Source organism: Somniosus microcephalus, unplaced genomic scaffold (assembly GCF_052327205.1).
Source record: "Somniosus microcephalus isolate GS21.2 unplaced genomic scaffold, FLI_Smic_1.0 scaffold253, whole genome shotgun sequence".
Lineage (NCBI taxonomy): Eukaryota > Metazoa > Chordata > Chondrichthyes > Squaliformes > Somniosidae > Somniosus > Somniosus microcephalus.
This window is the reverse complement of record NW_028225440.1, coordinates 271,292-281,433: the sequence shown is the minus strand read 5'-3', so window position 1 is coordinate 281,433 and position 10,142 is coordinate 271,292. Positions and strand designations below refer to the sequence as shown.

General features: G+C 49.1%; 4 non-coding genes across 4 annotated transcripts; all 4 read left to right on the top strand.

The window, feature by feature from the left end:
- trnas-aga (transfer RNA serine (anticodon AGA)) lies at positions 1–82 on the top strand. The gene has a single exon. It is a non-coding gene; the product is annotated as a tRNA-Ser (tRNA).
- Positions 83–685: 603 nt separating this feature from the next.
- On the top strand, positions 686–770 carry trnal-uaa (transfer RNA leucine (anticodon UAA)). The gene has a single exon. It is a non-coding gene; the product is annotated as a tRNA-Leu (tRNA).
- Positions 771–8,158: 7,388 nt separating this feature from the next.
- trnal-uaa (transfer RNA leucine (anticodon UAA)) lies at positions 8,159–8,241 on the top strand. Its single transcript has one exon. It is a non-coding gene; the product is annotated as a tRNA-Leu (tRNA).
- A 1,503-nt stretch (positions 8,242–9,744) lies between these two features.
- trnai-uau (transfer RNA isoleucine (anticodon UAU)) lies at positions 9,745–9,827 on the top strand. The gene has a single exon. It is a non-coding gene; the product is annotated as a tRNA-Ile (tRNA).
- The last annotated feature ends 315 nt before the right edge of the window (positions 9,828–10,142 follow it).

Sequence of the window (10,142 nt, the reverse complement as noted above, 5' to 3'; positions counted from 1 at the left end):
GTAGTCGTGGCCGAGTGGTTAAGGCGATGGACTAGAAATCCATTGGGGTCTCCCCGCGCAGGTTCGAATCCTGCCGACTACGGTTCCTGCATTTTTCATTCCATTTCATTTCAAAACGTAACCAAATCCCTGGAGAACTAATCTTGAATTAAATCCCACAACTTTCAACACCTCGAGATTTTTCTCGTTTTCATTGGTCTGCAAGTATTCACAAAATTTATGGTCAGAAATGGAACAACAATCAGGCAAATTACCGACAGTGTTTCTCTCTACCTGCCTGTCTCTCTCGATGTCTAAGTCACTCTATGTGTGTGTCTGTGTTGATGTGTATGTCTGTCTGTGTACATGTGGGACTTTCTGTTTCTGTCTGTGTGTGTCTGCCGGTCACTCGGGTAACAAGCGGGGATAATTTCCTCAGCCTTCACCTCCTTCCTAAAGTGTGGTTCCCCAGAATTGGACACAATACTCCAGCTGGGGCCGAACTAGTGTTTTATTTAGGTTTAGCATAACTTCCTGGCTTGTGTACTCTGTGCCTCCATTTACAAAGCCCAGGATCCCATCTGCTTCATTAACTGCTTTGTTAACCTGTCCTGTCACCGAGGAAATCTCTGCTCTGCTCAACTCTGTGGCAGGGTGGGGCTTGAAGCCCCGGTTCTCACAGAGACAGTCCCTACAGGTGACTAGCACCAGGATGGCCGAGTGGTTAAGGCGGTTGGACTTAAAATCCACTGGGTTTATACCTGTGTGGGTTCGAGCCCCACTCCTGTGTAACTCTTTAATTTAAGACCTATTTCCTTTCATCCTGCTCAATGACACTCATTTGTCATCAGCTGAATCTCCATGCAAACAAACAATGAGATGTTTATAGATACGGAAAGAAAGATTTCATATTTACATGTAATTCTTAAAGTGCTATTTTGGAATCTGCTGAATCTGTATTTTTGCTCACTCTCAACTAACAAAGAGAAGTAATCGTAAAATGTTTTTATATCTTTCAGTCTCCACCTCTGTCTCACTATCTGTCTCTCTGTCTCCCTCTCATTCTGTCACTCTCTTTCTGTCTCTCTGTTACACATTTGTCATACGCCTCCTTTTTTGTCTCTCACTCTGTCTGTCTCTCTGCCTGTCTCTCTGTCTCTGTATGTCTCTCTGTCTTTGTCTGTCTGTCTGACTGTCTTTCTCTGTCTGTCACTCTGTCTCTGTATGTCTCTCTGTCTTTGTCTGTCTGTCTCTCTCTGTCTTTCTCTCTGTCTGTCTCTGTCTCTGTATGTCTCTCTGTCTGTCTGTCTCTCTTTCTGTCTCTCTGTGTCTTTCTCTCTGTCTTTCTGTCTCTATGTCTCTCTGTCTTTCTCTGTCTGGCTCTCTGTCTTGCTCTGTCTGTCTCTGTCTTTGTCTGTCTGTCTGTCTGACTGTCTTTCTCTGTCTGTCACTCTGTCTCTGTATGTCTCTCTGTCTTTCTCTGTCCGTCTCTCTGTCTTGCTCTGTCTGTCTCTGTCTCTGTATGTCTCTCTGTCTGTCTGTCTCTCTTTCTGTCTCTCTCTGTCTTTCTCTCTGTCTTTCTGTCTCTGTATGTCTCTCTGTCTTTCTCTGTCTGGCTCTCTCTCTCTCTCTGTATGTCTCTCTGTCAGTCTCTCTCTCTCTCTCTCTCTGCCTTTCTCCGTCTGTCACTCTGTCGCTGTCTGTCTCTCTCTCTGTCTCACTCTGCCCAGGTCTGTTCACAGGTCGATTCTTGCTCTGACAGCCTTCGCGTTCATCAATTCCTCGTTAGTATAGTTGTGAGTATCTCCGTCTGTTACGCGGGAGACTGGGGTTCAATTTCCCGACGGGGAGGAAGCATTTTTAACATCTCTGTCTGTAGGTGTCTCTGTCTGTTTCTCTCTCTGTGTCTCTCTCTGTATGGCTCTTTGTCTGTCTCTGTCTGTTTCTCTCTTTCTGTCTCTGTCTTTTTCTCTCTTTCTGTCTGTCTCTGTCTGTTTCTCTCCGTCTGTCTCTGTCTGTCTCTGTCTCTCACCCTCTGTCTCTCTCTCTGTGAGTGTCTCTCTCTTTGTCTGTCTCTCTCTGTCTCTCTCTCTCTCTGTGTATGGCTCTCTGACTGTTTCTCTCTGTCTGTCTCTCTCTGTCTTTCTCTCTGTCTGTTTCTCTGTCTTTCTCTCTCTGTGTCTGTCTCTTTCTCTCTGTCTCTGTCTTTGTCCCTGTCTCTCTGCCTCTCTCTGTCTTTCTCATTTGTCAAGTTCTGTTCACAGCTCGATTCTTACTTTGGCAAACTGCATGTGTCAGTTCCTAGTTAGTATGGTGGTGAGTATCTTTGCCTGTCACGCAGAAGACCGGGTTTCAATTCCCCAATGGGGAGGACGAGTTTATCATTCCAAATTTTAAACCTTTGGCCAACTCCTTAAAAACCACCTTGGAAAAGTAGAACTGAAAGAAATCAACTAAAATAATTTTGAAAGATTTACTGGCATACGAAGAACTGTATAACTACTTCCTGCACCAGTTCCTCGTTAGTATAGAGCTCTCTCTCTCTCTCTGTTTCCCTCTCTCTCTCTCTGTTTCCCTCTCCCTTTTGTGTGGGGCGCGGAGGAGGGAGAGAGTGACAGAGAAAAAGAGATCAACAGGGTTACGGACTGTCTGTCTGTCTCTCTCTTTGTCCTCTCTATCTTTGTGTCTCTCTTTCTTTGTCCTCTCTATCTTTGTGTCTCTCTCTTTGTCCTCTCTATCTTTGTGTCTCTCTTTCTTTGTCTGTCTCCGTCTTTCTGTCTGTGTCTCTCTCTCTGCCTCTCTCTGTTTCTCTCTCACTCTTTGTTTCCCTTGATGTGCCTCAATAATTCCGAGACTTGATGTTAGCGAAACAAAACAAGGCTTTTATTAACTTAGAAAGTAACACGTAAGAGAGAGAGGTATCTTCCTTCTGGAGACTGAGGCCAGACTGAGCTAGCTTACAAAAGGGGCCAGGTATGGGCGGAGCCCTACACACACAGCACATTCCAGCACATTCCAATAAACAATACAATGAAGACTGGGGGAAGGGAAATGACACTGAAACCGACCACAGTCACAGGCAGTGATGAATGGAATATTTCATCACATTCACCCCTTCTATGGATTTAGTCTGTTCGGGGGTTTGATAGTCCTCTGCGACCGACGTGGCTGTTGTGGTGCCGCGGGTGTCGGCTGGGTGCCCCCGGTAGTCTCCTGGGTCTCTGCCGGGGGTGCCGCCAGGGTTGTTGAAGGGGTAGTTGGTGGGGGTGCCGTTGGTCGATGTTCTTCCAGGGGTGATGAAAGAGTAGTGGGTGGGTAAGAGTTGCTGTGATCGTTGTTGCTGCTATTGCCGTGGTTGTTGTCGATGCCGGCTGGGGCGACGTCTTTTATGGACACGGTGTCCTCCCTTCCGTCGGCGTGCCAGACATATGCGTATTGGGGGTTGGCATGGAGTAGGTGTACTGGCTCCACGAGAGGGTCCGTCTTGTGGCCCCTCACATGCCTTCGCACGAGTACCGGACCTGGGGTGGAGAGCCATGACGGCATGGATACGCCTGAGGTGGATTTCCGGGGAAAGACAAACATTCGTTCATGAGGCGTGGCATTAGTGGCTGTACACAATAGCGACCGTATCGAATGGAGCACATCCAAGAGGACTTCCTGCCAGCGGGAGATAGGGAGGCCCTTGGTCCTTAGAGCTAGAGTGACTGCTTTCCATACTGTCCCGTTCTCTCGCTCCACTTGGCCGTTACCCCGGGGGTTGTAGCTGGTGGTACGGCTCGTGGCGATCCCCTTGGACAGCATGTACTGGCGTAGCTCTTCACTCATGAAGGACACCCCCCTATCCGTATGGATGTAGCTCAGCATACCGAACAGGCAGAACAGGCTGTTGAGGCATTTAATGACCGTGGCGCTGGTCATGTCTGGGCAGGGGAAGGCGAATGGGAACCGGGAGTATTCGTCCACAATGTTCAGGAAGTAAACATTGCGGTCGACGGACGGGAGGGGGCCCTTGAAATCTAAGCTGAGCCGCTCAAAGGGCCGTGTAGCTTTGATTAAGTGGGCTCTATCTGGGCGGTAGAACCGAGGCTTGCACTCAGCGCAAGTGCGGCAGTTCCTGGTCAGAGACCGAACTTCCTCAATTGAGTAGGGTAAGTTACAGGACTTTATGAAGTGGAACAGCCGCATGACCCCTGGGTGGCAGAGGTCGTTGTGGAGGGTTTGTAGCCGATCCCCGGTGGCGCTGGCACACATCCCTCGTGAGAGGGCGTCAGGGGATTCGTTAAGGGCCCCTGGCCGGTAAATGATGTCGTACTCGAAGGTGGAGAGCTCGATCCGCCACCTAAGAATCTTATCATTTTTAATCTTCCCCCTCTGTTTATTATTGAACATAAACGCTACCGACCGCTGGTCGGTAAGTAGGGTGAAGCGTTTGCCGGCTAGGTAGTGGCGCCAGTGGCGCACTGCCTCCACGATGGCTTGGGCCTCCTTTTCCACGGAGGAGTGTCTGATCTCAGGCCCTTGGAGGGTCCTTGAGAAGAAAGCTACGGGCCGCCCCGCCTGGTTGAGGGTGGCCGCCAAGGCGAAGTCAGACGCATCACTTTCCACTTGAAATGGAGTGTTCTCGTCCACTGCCTGTAGCGTGGCCTGCTCAATATCCTGCTTAATGCTTTTGAAGGCGGCGTGGGCCTCAGCAGAGAGCGGAAAAGAGGATGCTTTCAAGAGTGGGCGGGCTTTGTCGGAGTAGTTGGGGACCCATTGGGAATAATAAGAAAATAACCCCAGGCACCTTTTCAGGGCTTTGGGAGTGTTGGGCAGGGGCAGCTCCCGTAGGGGGCGCAATCGGTCGGGGTCTGGTCCGATTTCCCCATTCTCCACCACGCTGCCTAGTATGCAGAGGCGCGTGGTGTTGAAAACGCACTTGTCCTCGTTGTAGGTGAGGTTGAGTTTTTGTGCAGTTTCCAGGAACCTCTCGAGGTTCGAGTTGTGATCCTGCTGATTGTGGCCGCAGATGGTGACGTTGTCGAGGTAGGGGAAGGTTGCCTGCAAGTGGTGGTCATTGACCATGCGGTCCATCTCCCTCTGAAAAACCGAGACCCCATTCGTCACCCCAAAGGGGACTCTGAGGAATTGGTAGAGGCGTCCGTTTGCCTCAAAGGCAGTGTACGGGCGGTCCTCTGGTCTGATAGGGAGCTGGTGGTACGCTGACTTGAGGTCGATGGTGGAGAACACCCGGTATTGGGCGATTTGGTTCACCATTTCTGATATGCGGGGTAGCGGGTAGGCGTCTAGTTGGGTGTACCTGTTGATTGTTTGACTATAGTCGATCACCATCCATTTCTTCTCGCTACCCCTTACCACTACCACTTGGGCGCGCCACGGGCTGTTGCTGCGTTCAATAATGCGCTCTTTCAGGAGCCTGTCTACCTCGGTCGCGATAAACCGCCTGTCCTCCCAGCTGTACCTCCTGCTTTTGGTCGCTATTGGCCGGCAGTTAGGGGTAAGGTTCGCGAATAGCGAAGGCGGCTTTACCTTCAGGGTAGCCAGACCGCACACTGTGAGGGGCGGCTGGGACCCACCGTACTTGAGCGTGATGCTTTGGTGGTTGCACTGGAAATCCAGGCCCAAGATCACGCTCGCACATAGGTTCTTCATGATTAATACTTTAAAATTATCGTATACAGTTCCGTTAATGCCCAATTGTACCGTGCAGTAACCCAGAATGGTCGATGTCTGGGTTTTATCAGCCATAGAGATGGTACCCTGAGCAGGGACCACCTTTAGGGAGAGTTGCTGTGCCAGTTCAGGGTGGATAAAACTCTCCGTGCTTCCACTGTCAATTAAACATTTAACCCGGCACCCGTTTACCTCGATGTCCACCATTGATTTGGATAGCGGGTGCGGCCTGGTCTGGTCCACTGTGACCAATGCCACTGTAGGGCCCTGATCGATACAAGATGGCATCCACGCTGTCTGCTCATAAGATGGCGGACCCCACGAGGTCGGGCAAGATGGCGTCCAAGATGGCCGCTCCCACGGCGCACACGCGGCGGTGGCGGGTTTTCCGGCGGTTGGTTTTCCGGCGGGGTTCCCTCTGCACACCTTCCCAAAGTGCCCCTTCTTACCGCACTTAAAGCAGGTGGTGCCTTTCGCCGGGCACAGGTTTCTGGTGTGTTTTGGCTGCCCGCAGAAGTAGCAGTTGGGTCCCTGATGCGTCGCGGCTGTCGTAGGGCTTCTGGGGGGAGAGCGGGGCCCCGCCGGTGTCGGGCTGCCGGGCGGGGAAGATGCCTTCCAAGATGGCGGCGCCCTCGGTGCACACGTGGTGGCGTGGACGGCGCGGGCTGAAGAGTAGGCGTCCGAGTTTCTCTGGGCCACATCCAGGGATCGCGCGGTGTCCGCAGCCTGTTTCAGGTCCAACCCCGTTTTTTCCAGCAGTCTTTGCCGGATGTAAGTGGAGCTGAGGCCTGTGATAAAGGCATCGCGAACAAGCTCGTCAGTGTACACTGCGGCTTTTACATCTCGGCACTTGCAGTCTTTGCCAAGCATTTTCAGGGTGCTTAGGAACTCCTCCACCGATTCCCCAGGTCGCTGTGCGCGAGTAGCGAGCAGATGCCTAGCATACACCTCATTCGTAGGCTGCTGGTAATGCGCCTTTAAGATGTCGCAGGCGGCCAGGTACGTATCGGCGTCTTGGATGAGGGGGTAAACCCGGTGGCTTACCCAATTCCACAGAATTCCGAGTCTCATCCTCGCAGCGTCCGTAGCGTCTTTGACGGCTGCGGAATTGTCCAGGAAGAATTCCATACACTCAAACCAGTGTCCGAAGCGTGCTGATGCGTCCGGAGCATGTTGATCCAAATCCAAACGTTCGGGTTTCAGGAGTTGATCCATAGTGTTGAAAAATAAGTTAATAAAATTGATGTGCCTCAATAATTCCGAGACTCGATGTTAGCGAAACAAAACAAGGCTTTTATTAACTTAGAAAGTAACACGTAAGAGAGAGAGGTATCTTCCTTCTGGAGACTGAGGCCAGACTGAGCTAGCTTACAAAAGGGGCCAGGTATGGGCGGAGCCCTACACACACAGCACATTCCAGCACATTCCAATAAACAATACAATGAGGACTGGGGGAAGGGAAATGACACTGAAACCGACCACAGTCACAGGCAGTGATGAATGGAATATTTCATCACATCCCTCTCCTTGCTCACTCCTCCCTCTGGGTCTGGTGAATGAGCCCAGGTCTGTTCACTGCGCGATTCTTGCTCTGTGCTTAGCAGAGACTGCACAGCAGTGTCTTCCGTCAGTTCCTTGTAAAATATAGTGAAGTATCCCCACTTGTTACGTGGGAGACCGGGGCTCTAATTCCTCAAACGGGATGTGAGCATTTCTAAGATATCAGTCTGTAATGATGTATCCCAGTGTAAATTCAAGTTAAAAAGCTACAGTGAAAAACAGAAGAGTGAAAATTGCGAGAGAGGATTGTCTCTTTAAAAGTTTCTTCAATATAGACTGTTTCGGGGCGAAGTGCTCTTATGGTATAGAGTGATGGATGATTGCGATTTTATCTGGGCAACATTTAACGTCTCACAGACCTAGTAGTCATGGCTGAGTGGTTGAGGCGTTGGACTAGAAATCCATTGGGGTCTCTCTGTGCAGTTTTGAATCCTGCCGACTACAGTTCCAGCATTTTTCATCCCATTTCATTTCAAAATGTAACCAAATCCCTGGAGAACTAATCCTGAGTTGGGCGGAATTAAATCCCACACTTTTCAACACCTCAAAGTTTTTCACTTTTTCATTGTGCAAGTATGCACGAAATATATGGTCGGAAATAGAACCACAATCAGGCAAATCAGGGTTTAAACTAATTTGGCAGTGGTCCATCCTTTCCTCGCATTTCTGGTATCATCCTTGTAAATCTTCTCTGTACCCTCTCTGTGTCTGTGTGTCTCTCTGTGTCGGTCTGTGTGTCTCTCTCTGTGTCTGTGTGTCTGTCTGTGTCTGTGTGTTTATGTGTGTGTCTCGCTATGTCTGTGTGTCTGTCTGTGTCTGTGTGACTATGTGTGTGTCTCTCTCTGTGTCGGTCTGTGTGTCTCGCTCTGCTCTGCTCAACTCTGTGGCAAGGTGAAGCTTGAAGGCCCGATTCTCTCAGACACAGTCCACAAGCAATCCCAACACCAGGATGGCCGAGTGGTTAAAGTGTTGGACTTAAAATCCAATGGGTTTATAACCACGTGCGTTCAAACCCCACTCCTAGTAACTCTTTAATTTAAGATCCATTTCCTTTCATTCTGCTCAGTGACACTCATTTGTCAACAGCTGATTCTCCAACAAACAATGAGATGTTTATAGATATGGAAAGAAAGATCCCATATGTAATTCTTAGTGATATTTTGTCATCTGCTGAATCTGCATTTTTCTCTCTCTCTCTGTAACTCTCAACTAACAAAGAGAAGGGATCGTGAAATGTTTTTACGTCTTTCAGTCTCCACCTCTCTCTGTCTCACTATCTGTTTCCATCTCATTCTCTCACTCTCTTTTTCTCTCTCTTTCTGTCTCTCACTGTCTGTGTCTCTCTGTCTATCTCTCTCTGTATGGTCCTCTGTCTTTCTCTGCCTGTCTCTGGCCCTCTCTGTCTGTCTCTCTCTGTCTTTCTCTCTCTGTCTCTTTCTCTGTCTTTCTCTCTCTGTCTGTCTCTCTCTCTGATTGTCTCTCCCTTTCTCTCTTTGTCCCTGTCTCTCTCTCTGTCTCTCTCTGTCTTTCTCATTTGTCCAGTTGTGTTCACAGCTCGATTCTTGCTCTGGCAAGCTCTGCACATGTCATTTCCTCGTTAGCCTGCTCCGCCATTTAATGAGATCATGGTTGATCGTCCAAACTCAGTACCCTGCCCCTGCCTTCTCCCCATACCCCTTGATCCCTTTAGCCTTAAGAAATATATCCAACTCCGTCTTGAATATATTTAATGAATTGGCCTCCACTGCCTTCTGTGGTAGAGAGTTCCACAAGTTCACCACTCTCTGGGTGAAGAAATTCCTCCTCATCTCTGTCCTAAAAGTCACACAAACCCAGTAGTCGTGGCCAAGTGGTTAAAGCGATGGACTAGAAATTCATTGGGGTCTCCCCACGCAAGTTTGAATGCTGCCGACGACGATTCCAACATTTTTCATTTCATTTCAAAATGCAACAAAGTCCCTGGAGAACTAATCCTGAGTTAGGCGGAATTAAATCCCACAACTTTCAACACCTCGTGATTTTTCTCGTTTTCATTGATCTGCAAGTATTCAGCAAATATACGGTCGGAAATAGAACAGAATTCAGGCAAATTACTGACAGTGTTTCTCTCTACCTGTCTGTCTCTCTCTCTCTCGATATCTAAGTCACTCTATGTGTGTGTCTGTGTTGATGTGTATGTCTGTCTGTGTACATGTGGGGCTTTCTGTTCCTGTCTGTGTGTCTGCCGGTCACTCGGGTAACAAGCGGGGATACTTTCCTCAGCCTTCACCTCCTTCCTAAAGTGTGCTTCCCCAGAATTGGACACAATACTCCAGCTGGGACCGAACTAGTGTTTTATTTAGGTTTAGCATAACTTCCTGGCTTGTGTACTCTGTGCCTCCATTTATAAAGCCCAGGATCCCATCTGCTTTATTAACTGCTTTGTTAACCTGTCCTGTCACCGAGGAAATCTCTGCTCTGCTCAACTCTGTGGCAGGGTGGGGCTTGAAGCCCCGATTCTCACAGAGACAGCCTACAAATGTTAACAGCACCAGGATGGCCGAGTGGTTAAGGCGTTGGACTTATGATCCAGTGGGTTTATGCCCTCGCGGGTTTGAACCCCACTCCTGGTAACTCTTTAATTTAAGATCCATTTCCTTTCATCCTGCTCAACGACACTCATTTGTCATCTGCTGATTCTCCAACAAACAATGAGATGTTTTTGATATGGAAAGAAATAGCTCGCAGGTAATTCTTAAAGTGCTATTTTGGCATCTGCTGAATCTGCATTATTCTCTCACTCTCTCTGTCACTCTCAACTAATGAAGCAAAGGGATCGTGAAATGTTTTTACATCTTTCAGTCTCCACCTCTCTCTGTCTGACTAGTGGTTTCCATCTCATTCTCTCACTCTCTTTTTCTCTCTCTTTCTGTCTCTGTTGCACATTT